The sequence below is a fragment of the Bos javanicus genome, chromosome 27 (genome assembly GCF_032452875.1).
Source record: "Bos javanicus breed banteng chromosome 27, ARS-OSU_banteng_1.0, whole genome shotgun sequence".
NCBI lineage: Eukaryota > Metazoa > Chordata > Mammalia > Artiodactyla > Bovidae > Bos > Bos javanicus.
Window position 1 is genome coordinate 29,505,392 of NC_083894.1, and position 13,665 is coordinate 29,519,056.

Genomic DNA, 13,665 nt, shown 5'->3' on the forward strand with positions numbered 1-13,665 from the left:
TTATCCCTCAAGGCATTTATTTCCAGAATTGCCGTCCAGCTGCCGCTGTTTTCCGTGTCTTCTGTCCTGAGAGTCTTGCAGAACAGCTGCCTAGCACAGGTAATAAGGCTGGCAAATCGCTCCCCATTTCTGACACTTTTGAATGCAATTAAGAAGTGACAACTGTGTGGGCAATGCTAGTGTTGTGGGGTTTGGGGGTGAATTAGCTCTAGATGCTTGATTCATCTCTCTCTCTCTCTCTTTAACAGTTGTCCTGCCTTAATCTGTCTGGGGTTTTCTGAGGGATCTCCACATGACCTAAATGGCAGAACATTTTTTTCCTTTCCTTTGTCTTTTCTCAATGACCAGCCTCTGAACCATCTTTCACCTCTGCATTTCCACTTTAAAATACATACAGAGTGTTGGGTCTTCTCTCCTTGGGTGAAAAAAAAAAAAAAAAAAAAAGGCAAGGTGCACCATATCTCTTCTTTCAGGTTTTTTCTCCTTTTTTTCTCTACAGTTACTATTGGTTCTGCAATCTGGTGATCGTTCCCCCTCTTGATTTGAAATCTTTGTCAGCCTGAATCAATTAAAAAATTGAATTATGCACATGAAAATCATGGCATAGCAGAACAAGATGGACTGCTAATGATGTAAACACTGAACTTCTCAGGATCCTTATGAATTTGGGAAATTTTAATTTCTTTGAGCCCACTTTTTTTCATTTTTTAAAACTGGGATTAATTTAGCTAAATTAATCAGCTATATTTAGCTGACCTAAATATTTCTTGAGGGTATATTGAGGAATCTATGTACTTGAACTCAGAGCACATTTTTATGCTTTTGTTATGAGACAATTATAGATTCATAAGCAGTTATAGGAAATAACATAAAGAAAGCTTGAAAATCTTCATTTCCCCCTACAGTAACTCTTGCACAACTATAGTACCATAGCACAACCAGAAAACTGGCATTGACGCAATGCACTGACCTCTGATTTCCCTGTTTTACTTATTTATTTAAAAAATTAAAAAAACACTTTTTTTTGACGTGGACCATTTTTAAAGTTTTTATTGAATTTGTTACAATCTTGCTTCTGTTTTATGTTTTGGTGTTTTGGCAGTGAGTCATGTGGAATCTTCTCTCTCAGACAAGTGATCAACCACACCGATTGGAAGATGAAATGTTAACCATGCACCACCAGGGAAGTCCCAGGTATGACTGCTTCTTAACTCATTACATCTGTGGTGACTCTGTTTCAAATAACCTCATAGTCTGAGGTACTGGGGATTAGGATATCTAGGACTAAGATATTAGGATATCTTTTTGCAGGACAGGGGGAGACACAATTCAATCCATAGGAGTTCTGTGCAATGTTATGACATGTATAAATTTGTGTAACCAGCACTGTACTCAAGATAAAAACAGTTTCATCACTGCAAGGATTTTTTTTTTTTTTTTTTTTTTATAGCCACAGACCCCTTCTTCCCTCTCCTTTCTTCTCCCCTTACATGCTCTTGGAGTATCTCTCATCTCTTCTCCATCTCTGCAATTTTGTCATTTGAAGAATGTTACAGAAATTTCAATTATACAGACCACTTTTAAAATCTAAAACTCACACACAAAGGTATTAAAGGGGACTTGAATGCACCTATGGATTTTCTAGACCATCAAATGGCAAGAGTTTCATCCTTGGTTTCCCCAGTTCTTTTCTTCTGGGCTCTTTGCTGGCCTGTACAGAGCGTTAGTTAGCAGTTCCTTCTTCCCCATCTTCTTTGCCCAGGGAGGACTGGGGACCATGAGACATGTTTGCTCTCTGAGGAACAGATTGAAACATCTCACCACCACACTCCTCTGTGGTAAACCTGTTCTTATTGCAGCAGACCCCTGACTTGGATTTCCAACATGCAGAAGAGTTGTCAGTCTTAAGACATGAAAGATCGTGACCCTCCCAAGGGCTATTGATGGCAAAACACATTAACATATCAGCAATAGAATCACACAGTCTTAGAGTTATGTGGAACTGTGAAGCCATTTTGTTCCTTCTCTCGCCTTTATAAAGGATTGCTGCTGTTGTTTAGTCACTCAGTTGCGCTCAAATCTTTGCAACCCCATGGACTGTAGCCCACCAGGCTCCTCTGTCCATGGGATTTCCCAGGCAAGAATACTGGAGCGGGTTGCCATTTCCTTCTCCAGGGGATCTTCCCAACCCAGGGAGTGAACTCATGTCTCTTGCGTCTCCTGCACTGGCAGGATTCTTTGCCCCTGAGCCACCCGGGAAACCCTTATCAAGGATGTATTCACACTAATACAGATAAGACACATTCTGCTGCAGATACATGATTGTTCTTTAGGATGTTTTTGGGAGCTTGGTAGGTTCTTAAGAGGCTGAATGCCCTTTTGTTGGGTCATTTTACGCTCTTCTTATCTATCTATTTTTACTGTCTAATAGTCTGTTTCCCTGAATCAGCTCATGTGCATTTGCCTTATTTCTGGGAATTAGAATAAAATTAGAAGTCATACAATGTGCTTTTCCACTTTCAGAGTCTCCAAGCATAAGGTATCAAATTATATTTCTAAAGAGAAAGCATGAAAGCAAGTTTTGGATGCTTCTGAATGAAGCCAAAGGTCGATCATCCACTGCGGTCCAGAATTGCCAAAGCATTTTCTTACTGGACAGTAAGTGGGACTGCTCTCAAACCATCTTCGTTGTCCAACATTCCAGCCATTTTTGTCCCTTACAAATATTGCAGCAATTTAGCAATCTATCGACTTGACTTTTTTTCCCATAAACATGCTGCCTGATAGATGCATAATTCAAATTCACACACAAACCGTGAGATGTTTGCTTAGCAAGAGCTATAATTTAAATGTAACCTCTGCGGAAAGCCATTCAGTAGCGCCTGTGTGTAAAGTGTAATTTAGTCTGTAGAAGCAATCTCCCCGCCGCCATTCTAATATGCGAGCTTGTTTGCTAAATAATCATTGTGGCGTTTTGCTCAAAGCGGTGGTTTTATGTATTTTTCCCCCACTATTCGTAAATGTTGCCAAGGTAAATGAGAGGTCTTTGGAAACTGTTACTGTCATATAGTTTTCATTTGAAAATGTCACAATAAAGCAATGTTCTTTGATGCCAAGAAGCATAGAACATTAGAACATGATAACCATAGTACCTAAACACAGTAAAATGACATAGCACAAATGGCTTGATTCTCTCTTAAAATGAGAGGCTTTTCTGCTGTTTTTTTTTTTTATTCTAAAGGATCTGTTTGGAGGACAGAACTGGGAGTAAAATGGAGTGTATAAAAGAGCCGCCAAGGTGGGAGTTTGGAAGAAATTATTATTATTTGCAGCTTGGGTCGAATGGAAAGGAAGAGAAATTTGGGAGAAAAATGTACTCCAAATAAGAGAGATGGAGATTACAGTTCAAAATACGCCATTAACACCAAATTACAAAAGTCTTTCCAAGAGCCAGACAGAGGCACAAAGTAAAAGTGAAGTTTTAAAGGTATAATTTGAAGAGTCAGGAAAACATACAAATAGAAAGTAAAAGAAAAAGAGGAAAGTTACATGCAGCCAGATAGGAAAGGACACGATTTTTCCAAGTACACTTTGGGTACTTTTTCTTGTCCTGCCTACTACATTAAGGAATATTATCTATACTTTTATTGGTGTGTTTGAGAGTCCTTAAAAAACTTGGTGATTGTTATATTATCCCTTGTATTTTTTTTGAAAAAAATATGATACTTTGTTTTAAAAAATAATAATTTCATTTGTTTGTTTCTTTTTTGGCTGTGCTGGGTCTTTGCTGCCGTGAGGGCTTTCCTCTAGTTGTGGCGAGAGGGGGCTTCTCACTGCAGTGGCTTCTCTTGTTGCGGAGCACAGGCTCTAAGGCACGTGGGCCGCAGTAGATGCAGTGCGAGGGCTCAGCAGTTGCGGTTCCTCAGCTCTAGAGCACAGGCTCAGCAGCTGTGACGCTCTGGCCTAGGTGCTCTGCGGCATGTGAGATCTTCCAGGACCAAAGATTGAACCTGTATCTCCTGCACTGGCAGGTAGATTCTTTACCACTGAGCCACCAGGGACGCCCCTCGCCCAATTATGATAATTTCTAAATTAAAAGATGGACTTGGGAATTTGAGTTTATTAAAAAGACTCCAGGAATGGTAAATGAATGAGATCATCATGTAGGAATATTCTAAATGCCATCTGCATTGCTTATATATATATGTATGTATGTTGCTCTTCAGTTGCTAAGTTGTGTCTGACTCTTTGTGATGCTGTGGACAGTAGCACGCCAGGCTTCTCTGCGGTTCACCATCTCCCAGAGTTTGCTCAAATGCATGTCCATTGAGTCCGGGATGTTATCCAACTGTCTCAGCCTTTGCTGTACTCCTTCTTCTTTTTTTGTGGCTCATATATTGGGAGGCACGATTATTGTCTTCCAGCAAGATAATGGAAGCAATTTGCTTCAGTTTCATCCTTCAAACGTTTATTGGGTGATTACTACATGCTATTCTCTGTACTGGGCACTAAGCGTTCAAAAATGAAAGATTTTGCTTTCTTCTCTGGAAAACTCAATATCCTGCTAAAATCTAGGAGTGCCCACAGTGGCTTATTTTCCTTTCTGGAGAGTTCTGTGTCTAATGTTTCTCATCTTATTTAGTCACTACTTTTCCCCCTATCACTTCTCATCACATCATGACTGAACAAAAATTAATCTTCTCCTATTATAGCTTCACCTTAATTCTGATTATTCCTCTTAAGTAAAAGTTATTTATCTTCAAGCCTTACGATTGCTTTCAAAAAAACAATCACTGCTGTCTGGCATTTTCAACCACGGGAGATTTTTGAAAGAATGGGTCTAATGCTCTAAAGCCAAATTTAAAGCAAGATTTCAAAAGTGTTTTGAGCAATGATAGCATTAGTAGAATAAGTACTCTCCTAATCATCACTTTACAATGAAAAATACTCATCAGACGCTGATGTTTTGAGATGTTTCTTTAAAAAAAAAAGTTATAATCACATTTTGTGTATAAGTTTTGTGTGCTAGTGTGGGTGCCTGCAAAGTCATGTCCAACTCTTTGTGAATCCATGGACCATAGACCATCAGGCTCCTCTCATCCATACATATTGCAAAGTCATTGATGGGTCAATATTCACTATTAATATGCTTTAACTTATGATTGTCTCTTATCTAGCAGTTAGTGAGAAGATCAAATACAAGAAAAAACATGACCTTCACCTGTGAACCATTGAACTTGCTGGGTCCTAAAAGTCATTGTCTGGTCTCATGTAATGGAGAGTGTTGGTCCTTAGAGAATGGTTCACTCCATCTTCATCTCCATCCTCTGAGATGGCAACTTCTATGCGTTTTCCTTAGCAACACCATCCCTGTTCTCTTGGTCACATTACCTCTATGTTCTCAGAGCACCCACAGCACCTCCTTATCTGAAAGTATAATAAATAACAACCCTTTAATTGTGCATTTAGACATTAGGTGTCCTCAGGGCAGGGTTTGCTTCTATTTTGCCCACCACTGAATCTCTGACACCTAGCACAGTGCCTAGCACAGAACAGTAAATTAAAATATACTGAATAGAGACTTCCCTGGTGGTCCAGTGGTTAAGACTCCATGCTTCCAATGCAGGTGGTGTGGGTGGGATCCCTGGTTGAGGAACTAAGATGCTACATGCTTCATGCTTCATACTGAGTAAATGAATGGATGAATGAGTGAGTGAAATGCTAAAATTTATTCTTTTTTTTAAAATTTTATTTTATTTTTAAACTTTACAATATTGTATTAGTTTTGCCAAATATCGAAATGAATCCGCCACAGGTATACCTGTGTTCCCCATCCTGAACCCTCTTCCCTCCTCCCTCCCCATACCCTCCCTCTGGGTCGTCCCAGTGCACCAGCCCCAAGCATCCAGTATCGTGCATCGAACCTGGACTGGCGACTCGTTTCATACATGATATTATACATGTTTCAATGCCATTCTCCCAAATCTCCCCACCCTCTCCTTCTCCCACAGAGTCCATAAGACTAGAAAACTATAAAACACTGGTGAAAGAAATCAAAGAGGACACTAATAGATGGAGAAATATACCATGTTCATGGATTGGAAGAATCAATATAGTGAAAATGAGTATACTACCCAAAGCAATTTACAGATTCAATGCAATCCCTATCAAGCCACCAACGGTATTCCTCACAGAGCTAGAACAAATAATTTCACAATTTGTATGGAAATACAAAAAACCTCGAATAGCCAAAGCTATCTTGAGAAAGAAGAATGGAACTGGAGGAATCAACCTACCTGACTTCAGGCTCTATTACAAAGCCACAGTTATCAAGACAGTATGGTACTGGCACAAAGACAGAAATATAGATCACTGGAACAAAATAGAAAGCCCAGAGATAAATCCACGCACATATGGACACCTTATCTTTGACAAAGGAGGCAAGAATATACAATGGATTAAAGACAATCTCTTTAACAAGTGGTGCTGGGAAAACTGGTCAACCACTTGTAAAAGAATGAAACTAGAACATTTTCTAACACCATACACAAAAATAAACTCAAAATGGATTAAAGATCTCAACGTAAGACCAGAAACTATAAAACTCCTAGAGGAGAACATAGGCAAAACACTCTCCGACATACATCACAGCAGGATCCTCTATGACCCACCTCCCAGAATATTGGAAATAAAAGCAAAAATAAACAAATGGGACGTAATTAAACTTAAAAGCTTCTGCACAGCAAAGGAAACTATTAGCAAGGTGAAAAGGCAGCCTTCAGAATGGGAGAAAATAATAGCAAATGAAGCAACCAACAAACAACTAATCTCAAAAATACACAAGCAACTCCTACAGCTCAACTCCAGAAAAATAAATGACCCAATAAAATTTATTCTTATACTGTTCTCTTGTTTCTTCTTTTCTTTAAAGAAGATATTTACGTTTCTCCCTTTAGCTGAAAATACAGAAAAGACAGAATTTTCTAAATGGCCTTTCTTGGTATCTGAGTTTTACATGAAATCTCTTGACAGTGTTTTATTTTGATTTTTCAGAATTTTTTTATCCCTAAACTAGAATGTATATAGAAGTTTGGTCTCACAGAGATTTTAAATATAGCAGAGTTGTGGTTTTGAAACAGTAGGCAAATAAGTGTCCTTATGTTCCCTGATCATGTAATATAATTTGTTATTTTGCTCACTGCCACCTCTTTCAGTGTATCTTAGTTCCCCAGAGTCCATAAAATGGTTGAGAAAAAGAGAAGGTACTTCCTTTGGTTTACTGAAAGTTGTTTTCTTACTTTTCCAATGGAATAAATATTAGATTCTATGGTGCTTTCTACCTGGAACTAATCAAAGTGTGAAATTCATGTTTTATGGCCCTTGCTGGTAGTAATTAACATATATAAGTTCTTTTAAAATGACTTTTGTAATTGCATTTTTTTGAGATTTCAGACATTCAGTTTTTTGTTACAAAATTTTGAATTCTCTAAGAAATATTAAGTTCTGTTCCTAGTAACAATTCCTTAAAAAAAAAAAATGCTGTTTCTTTAGAATTGGTCACTTGGTTAAATGTTTATCCAAGATTTTACTGAGTTATTTAAAAATACACCTACCATTTTTAGATCAAGCCTTAGGGAACTTATTATGCTTAAGTGTGTAAATTGTGATATGTTAATATGCTAAACTATGATGAAATCATTGAAGGCATCATCATGTGAAGAAAACCCCAGGGAGGTTATTAGCAATTTAGCATTTACAGTTCATGAGAGAATGCTAATTTCACTTACTAGAGGAAAGTACAAAGATGGTAATCATTATGAATAAGACCCAATGATTGTAAAAGCCTAAAAATGGGAAGTTGATGATTGTACAGATATTCTTAGAATAAATGCATCTGATAGTGTAGAGAAAATGGAACATCTCAATTCAGTTGAATTTCCTTCCAATTTATTATTATTTTTTTTTTCTGGAAACCCAAATTGCAATGAACTGCCTGCCTTGAATGTATATCCCAGTCCTGTGATTTTAACCTGTATGGGTGAGCACTAGCTATTGTTGCTACTCTTTAGTTGCTCAGTCATGTCCGACTCTTGCGACCCCATGGACTGTAGCCCTCCAGGCTCCTCTGTCCATGGGATTCTCCAGGCAAGAATACTGGAGTGGGTTGTCATTTCCTTCATTTTCCTTCTTCCCCACCCAGGGATCGAACCTGAATCTGCTGCATTGGTGGGTGGCTTCTTTACCACTGAGCCCGCAGGGAAGCCTAGTGCACTAGCTATAGATTAGGATATACGAGCAGATGGTGGAGTGTCACATAGTAACTCTAAAAGTCTTACAGAGTAACACCATGTTGGGACTTCCCTGTGGTCCAGTGGCTAAGACTCCACACTCTCAGTGCAAGGCCCTGTGTTCAATCCCTGGTTAGGGAACTAGATCACATATGCAGTGAATGAAAGAACCCATGGGCCGTAACTAAGACCTGGCACCGTGAAAGAAAGCAAGCAAGAAAGAAAAAAAAATATTTTAAAAGTCATCACCGTGTCTCCTGAGTGATTTCTATCACCCACTCTTTTCTTGGCCCTGTCATCAGGACCAGCACCTCATTGCTCACAGTCTCATCTTTTTTTCCCCATCCTTTTCCCCCTACCCACTAGCTCTCTAGGATCTTAACCTGATTGCAAGATATTAAGAATGTATACATATATTTTAATGCTCTTTTTCAAGAAAAAGTCCACCATGTGATTTACAAGTAGGGAAATTGAGGCCCAAAGAGGTAACACAAATTGTTCAGTTAGAGAATCAGTTAGTGAAAGAGCCAGGCTCTTAACTCTTAGCTTGATGTGTTTTTTTTTTTTTCTAGTACGATATCTTAATTATTTCAATGGTGCTACTAGCTATTCCATTCTCACTGGTAATGAGAGCTAGATCAATCTTACACAGTTGAGTAACAATGTTGCCTATCTTTTTTTGTTGTTCAGTCACTCAGTTATGTCTGACCTTTTGCAACCTCGTGGGCTACAGCATGCCAGGCTCCCTAGTCCTTCACTGTCTCCCAGAGTTTGCTCAAACTTATGTTCACTGAGTTGGCGATGCCATCCAACCATCTCATCCTCTGTTGCCCCCATCTCCTTTTGCCTTCAGTCTTTCCCAGTATCAGGATCTTTGCCAATGAGTCAGCTCTTCGCAGCAGGTGGCCAAAGTATTGGAACTTCAGCCCCAGTCCTTCCAATGAATATTCAGGTTGATTTCCTTTGGGATTGACTGGTTTGACCTCCCCACTCCAGTGTTCTTGCCTGGAGAATCCCAGGGACAGAGGAGCCTGGTGGGCTTCTGTCTATGGGGTTGCACAGAGTCAGACACGACTGAAGCAACTTAGCAGCAGCAGCAGCAGCAGCAGCAGCAGGTTTGAACTCCTTGCAGTCCAAGAGATTCTCATGAGTCTTCTCCAGCACCACAATTTGAAAGCATCAATGCTTTGGTGTTCAGCTTTCCTTATGGTTAAAATACCTCATTCAAAATTGAAGTAAATCACTAGTTATGTTTCTTATACAGATTAAAAAGGGCAAAATATGGGAAATTGGCAGACCAATACACAATAGTATTGGAAAAAGAGAACAGGAATAAGAAATATAGAAGTGATGCAAATTGAGAAGAGCAGGAATGAAATGAGATGATGGAAGTAGAGAAATTAGTGACCCTGTGACAATCAGCCTTTCTGATGAGCTGCTCATCACAAACCTGCAAGCCTGAAGAACAAAGAAAGAGCCTGGAGACAGTGACATCAGTGGTTTACTGGATAGGGGATCGTGCATGTATGAAGCAAAAAGGTCCTGGAGCAATACTCCACAGTGGGTGGCCAGTGAGGGGCTGGACATGACAGCATGGTGGAGTTAGAGGGAAAGAGTTACCAGGTTACCAGTTACAGAGCAAATTTGACTTCATGTTGGCTCATTGGTTACCAGGGAAACCAAGAGTGAAACATGCCCCCTTCGCTACCTCTTTGATAAATTATCATAGAAGAGACATTCTGTTATAAAGATTAGAACTATCCCTAGCTGGGGCTGGGGCAAGTAGGCATTTATTGATTAGGCTCTATGATTAGGAGGGAAGTCAATCATGTGAGTAGAGTGTAAATAAATCAGGGACTGATGAGTAGAGGATGAGCAGAGAAGAAGAGAATAGCATCTTGGGTGGTTCTGACCATATACTTTCAGACAAGAAATCATGTAAGATACCTTGGGTTTTAGGTAAATTATTTTCTTCCAAAAGGCATTTTTTTCCATTAATAATAAGCACTCAGTAAATGTTAGTTATGTGTAGGTAACAGCACTAAATCAGTGGCAAAATTATCTTGCTTAATCCTCTGTATGTTCACCTGAGGAATAGCTGTTTAGTCCCCACTTTACCTAAGAGGAAACTGTGGGTAGAAATGTTTTAGAACCATGTCCTATGTCACATGACTAATCAATAGCAAAGTGAAGATTTAAACTTAAGTCAGCTGAATTTCTTTCAAGTTTTTTTTTTCTTTAATATGATCAAACGCAGGCAAAGATTGCACTGACCTTTCAGTATCAAAGACTGAACCTCTATAAATTTTGTTACCTGAAAACTGGATTTGCCTCTCGGTGGGTGTCAAGCCAAAAGACACATTCAAGTCAAAGATTCATTGGAGGAAGGATTTATTACTTGAAGCAAGTTCGGTAAACACTGGGGATCTTTCCCAAAGCAGTGTCTCCCCAACAGCAAAATTGCACGCTCAGTGCGATGGTTCTCTCCTTTCAGCCTCGTAGATAAAATCACTTGGAGGCCTTGTGGAAACGGATTGTTGGTTAGAGTTTCTGATTTGGTAAGTCCCGGGTGGAGTCTGCACAGAAGGCAATGGCACCCCACTCCAGTACTCTTGCCTGGAAAATCCCATGGACAGAGGAGCCTGGCAGGCTACAGTCCATGGGGTCACGAAGAGTCGGACACGACTTAACTTTCACTTTTCACTTTCATGCATTGGAGAAGGAAATGGCAATCCACTCCAGTGTTCTTGCCTGAAGAATCCCAGGGACGGGGGAGCCTGGTGGGCTGCCGTCTATGGGGTCGCACAGAGTCCGACACGACTGAAGAGACTTAGCAGCAGCAGTAGCAGCAGGGTGGAGTCTGAGAAACTGCGTTTCAAAGAAGTTCCCTGGTGATGCTGCGGGCTGCTGGTCTATGACATTTCCGGGGTCACAAGCTCAGGGTTCAGCCGGCAACCCAGCGCCAACACCCCTCATGACCTCTAGAGGGCGCTGAGCAAGACTCTGCAGGGGCTTGGCAGTCGGTGGCCTTGAGACCGGCTGTGGGTTTTCTCTTTTCCGGTTGATGGTGGTAGAAGCTCTTTTTTTTTTTTCTTCCGACTGCCATCTTTAAGAAGCTCATTTTGCTCACTGGAGATAAAGATTGCCACTGTTCCCAGTTTTCCCCCTTTTCCTCTGTATTTTTCTGAGCTGTTTGCTTCGAATAGGCGCTTCATCTGTCTGTGAGATGGCGCTGTTTACCCTCCATTCGGTGTGGTGATTTCCAGCCATGCAGAAGACGGTGACTCTGGGATTTGTCATTGTTAGCCATGGTCTTCGATTTCCTTCACACGCTTAGTTGTCTGTTTCCTGAACTGTGTATGCGTGTGTACATGGAGAGACGTAAAAGAAGCAGGTTTGTTTTATTTAGTGAGTTTTTCATCATGTAACTCCAGCGTATTTTTTTCCCCTTAGGAGAACTCTGGTTGAGGGCTGATGCTTTTCGACGCTGTCTTGAAGCTGGGTATTACAATTTAATGCTAACTACTACCAATTATCATAAAAGAAAACTAAGAAATTATGTTTATAACGTTTGGTTTTGCAGGCCTTAAATTGGTTACAATGGCGTACATTATCATTATGGACATTAGAGTTAAGTGGGTGCATTAATATTTTACTTCTGTATTATCAGGGTTGAATGATAGCAAACACTAGCGTACAAAGAACTGAAAGGTTTTTTTTCCCCTCATCACTCTTTTGCCTGTTTGTCAACTTATGTGATATGCACACACTCCAAACCAGTTATTCCAGCCAGCTCTGTAATCCATTTGGACCACTCTGTGATTAATCTGGCCCAGACAATCAGTAGCAGGGAGGAAGACAAAGGAAATAAAAGGTCACTGTAGCCCAGTCCAACTGCCCACTGGGTAGACATAGAGTCAGAACTCTGTTCTAGAGAGTTGTGTGACTCAGCCAACATCCCGTGTGTGTGTGTGTACGTAAGCATACAATACTATATAATCTCTTAAAAGAGATCTTACAGGACTTCCCTGGTGGTTCCCTGGTTAGGAATCTGCCTGCCAATGTAGTGGACAGAGGTTCAGTCCCTGGTCTGGGAAGGTTTCACAGGCCACAACTACTGAGCCCAGACTCAAAAGCCCTTGAGCTGCAACCACCGAAGCCTAGCGTGCCTAGAGCTTGTGCTCTGCCACGAGACAAGCCATCTCGTTGAGAGACCCGAGCACCGCACCTAGGGACCAGCCCCTACTTGCTGCAACTAGAGAAAAAGCCTGTGCAGCTCCAAGACCCAGCACAGCCAAAAGTATTAAAATAAATTAAAAAATTTTAAACATTGAAAAAGATTATACAAACATGTAGCATAGGTTCGACAGCAAAAGAAAAAGATGTAAAGGGAATTGCTCTTTTGCTCATTAACTGTTACTTGGTCTCGGTTGTTAAGAAGCTGCTCTTCCAAAAATATAAGTCCTTCGTGAGGCAGTTATGCCAGTCATCTATTCACTCAACAAATATTTACTAAGTGCCTTCTATGCGCCCAGCATTTGTACTAGCAGCTGTGAACGGAGCAGTAAATAGTGTGTAGTTCCTCTCCTCATGGAGCCTATAATACGCTGAAAGAGATAAGCAATAAAGAAGTAAATAAACAATTGAGCAATGGTAGAAGTGCAACAAAAGAAGCAGGGTGATGTGATAGAGGACAGAGGATGGGGGAAGGACGTAGCATCCTTGGTTGGGGTGGTCAGGGAAGGTTCAATGAGAAGATGACATTTAGCTGATGCAAGACAAAGGGAGCCATGTGGGTAGAGAGGACCGCATGTGGGAAAGCCTTAAACTACCAGCACCCTCATCAGAGGGTCTCCTAAGAGCTGCATGTTTGAAGGGATATGTTCTCACTGATGGGTAGAGGCCAAAGTAATTTTGGATCTAAGATGGTGTCAGGGGAAAGTCGAGCTTGGTAGGCAGTCTGTGGTCATTGTGAGAGCCATGGCTGGAGGGAAACACGAAGGAAGTGTGACAAAGGCCCATTTGTTGATTTTGCAATTATGTCTAAAAGCCTGTGATGCCCCCGGCAGCCTATGTGCTAGAAAAAGCTTGCCCTAGGACAGTATTCTCTGAGAAAGGGCAGAATTCCTTAACTCCTGGCCTCTTATTTGGCTGGCTCTGTGGTGTGGCATACCCTTGGAGACAGGTGCACCCAATGTTTTTCCTTGTGGTCCCACCTGCTTGCCTGGGTTGTGGGCATGATGGGCTAGTCCACCTGTATAAATAACCCAGGCCTGTTTTGGAATGGCCCATCGATCTGAACTGCACCTGCTTTGGCTGTTCAGCAAAGACAGAAGGTCAGTCTTGTGTTCTATGTTAGGCCATGGCTCTATCCCAC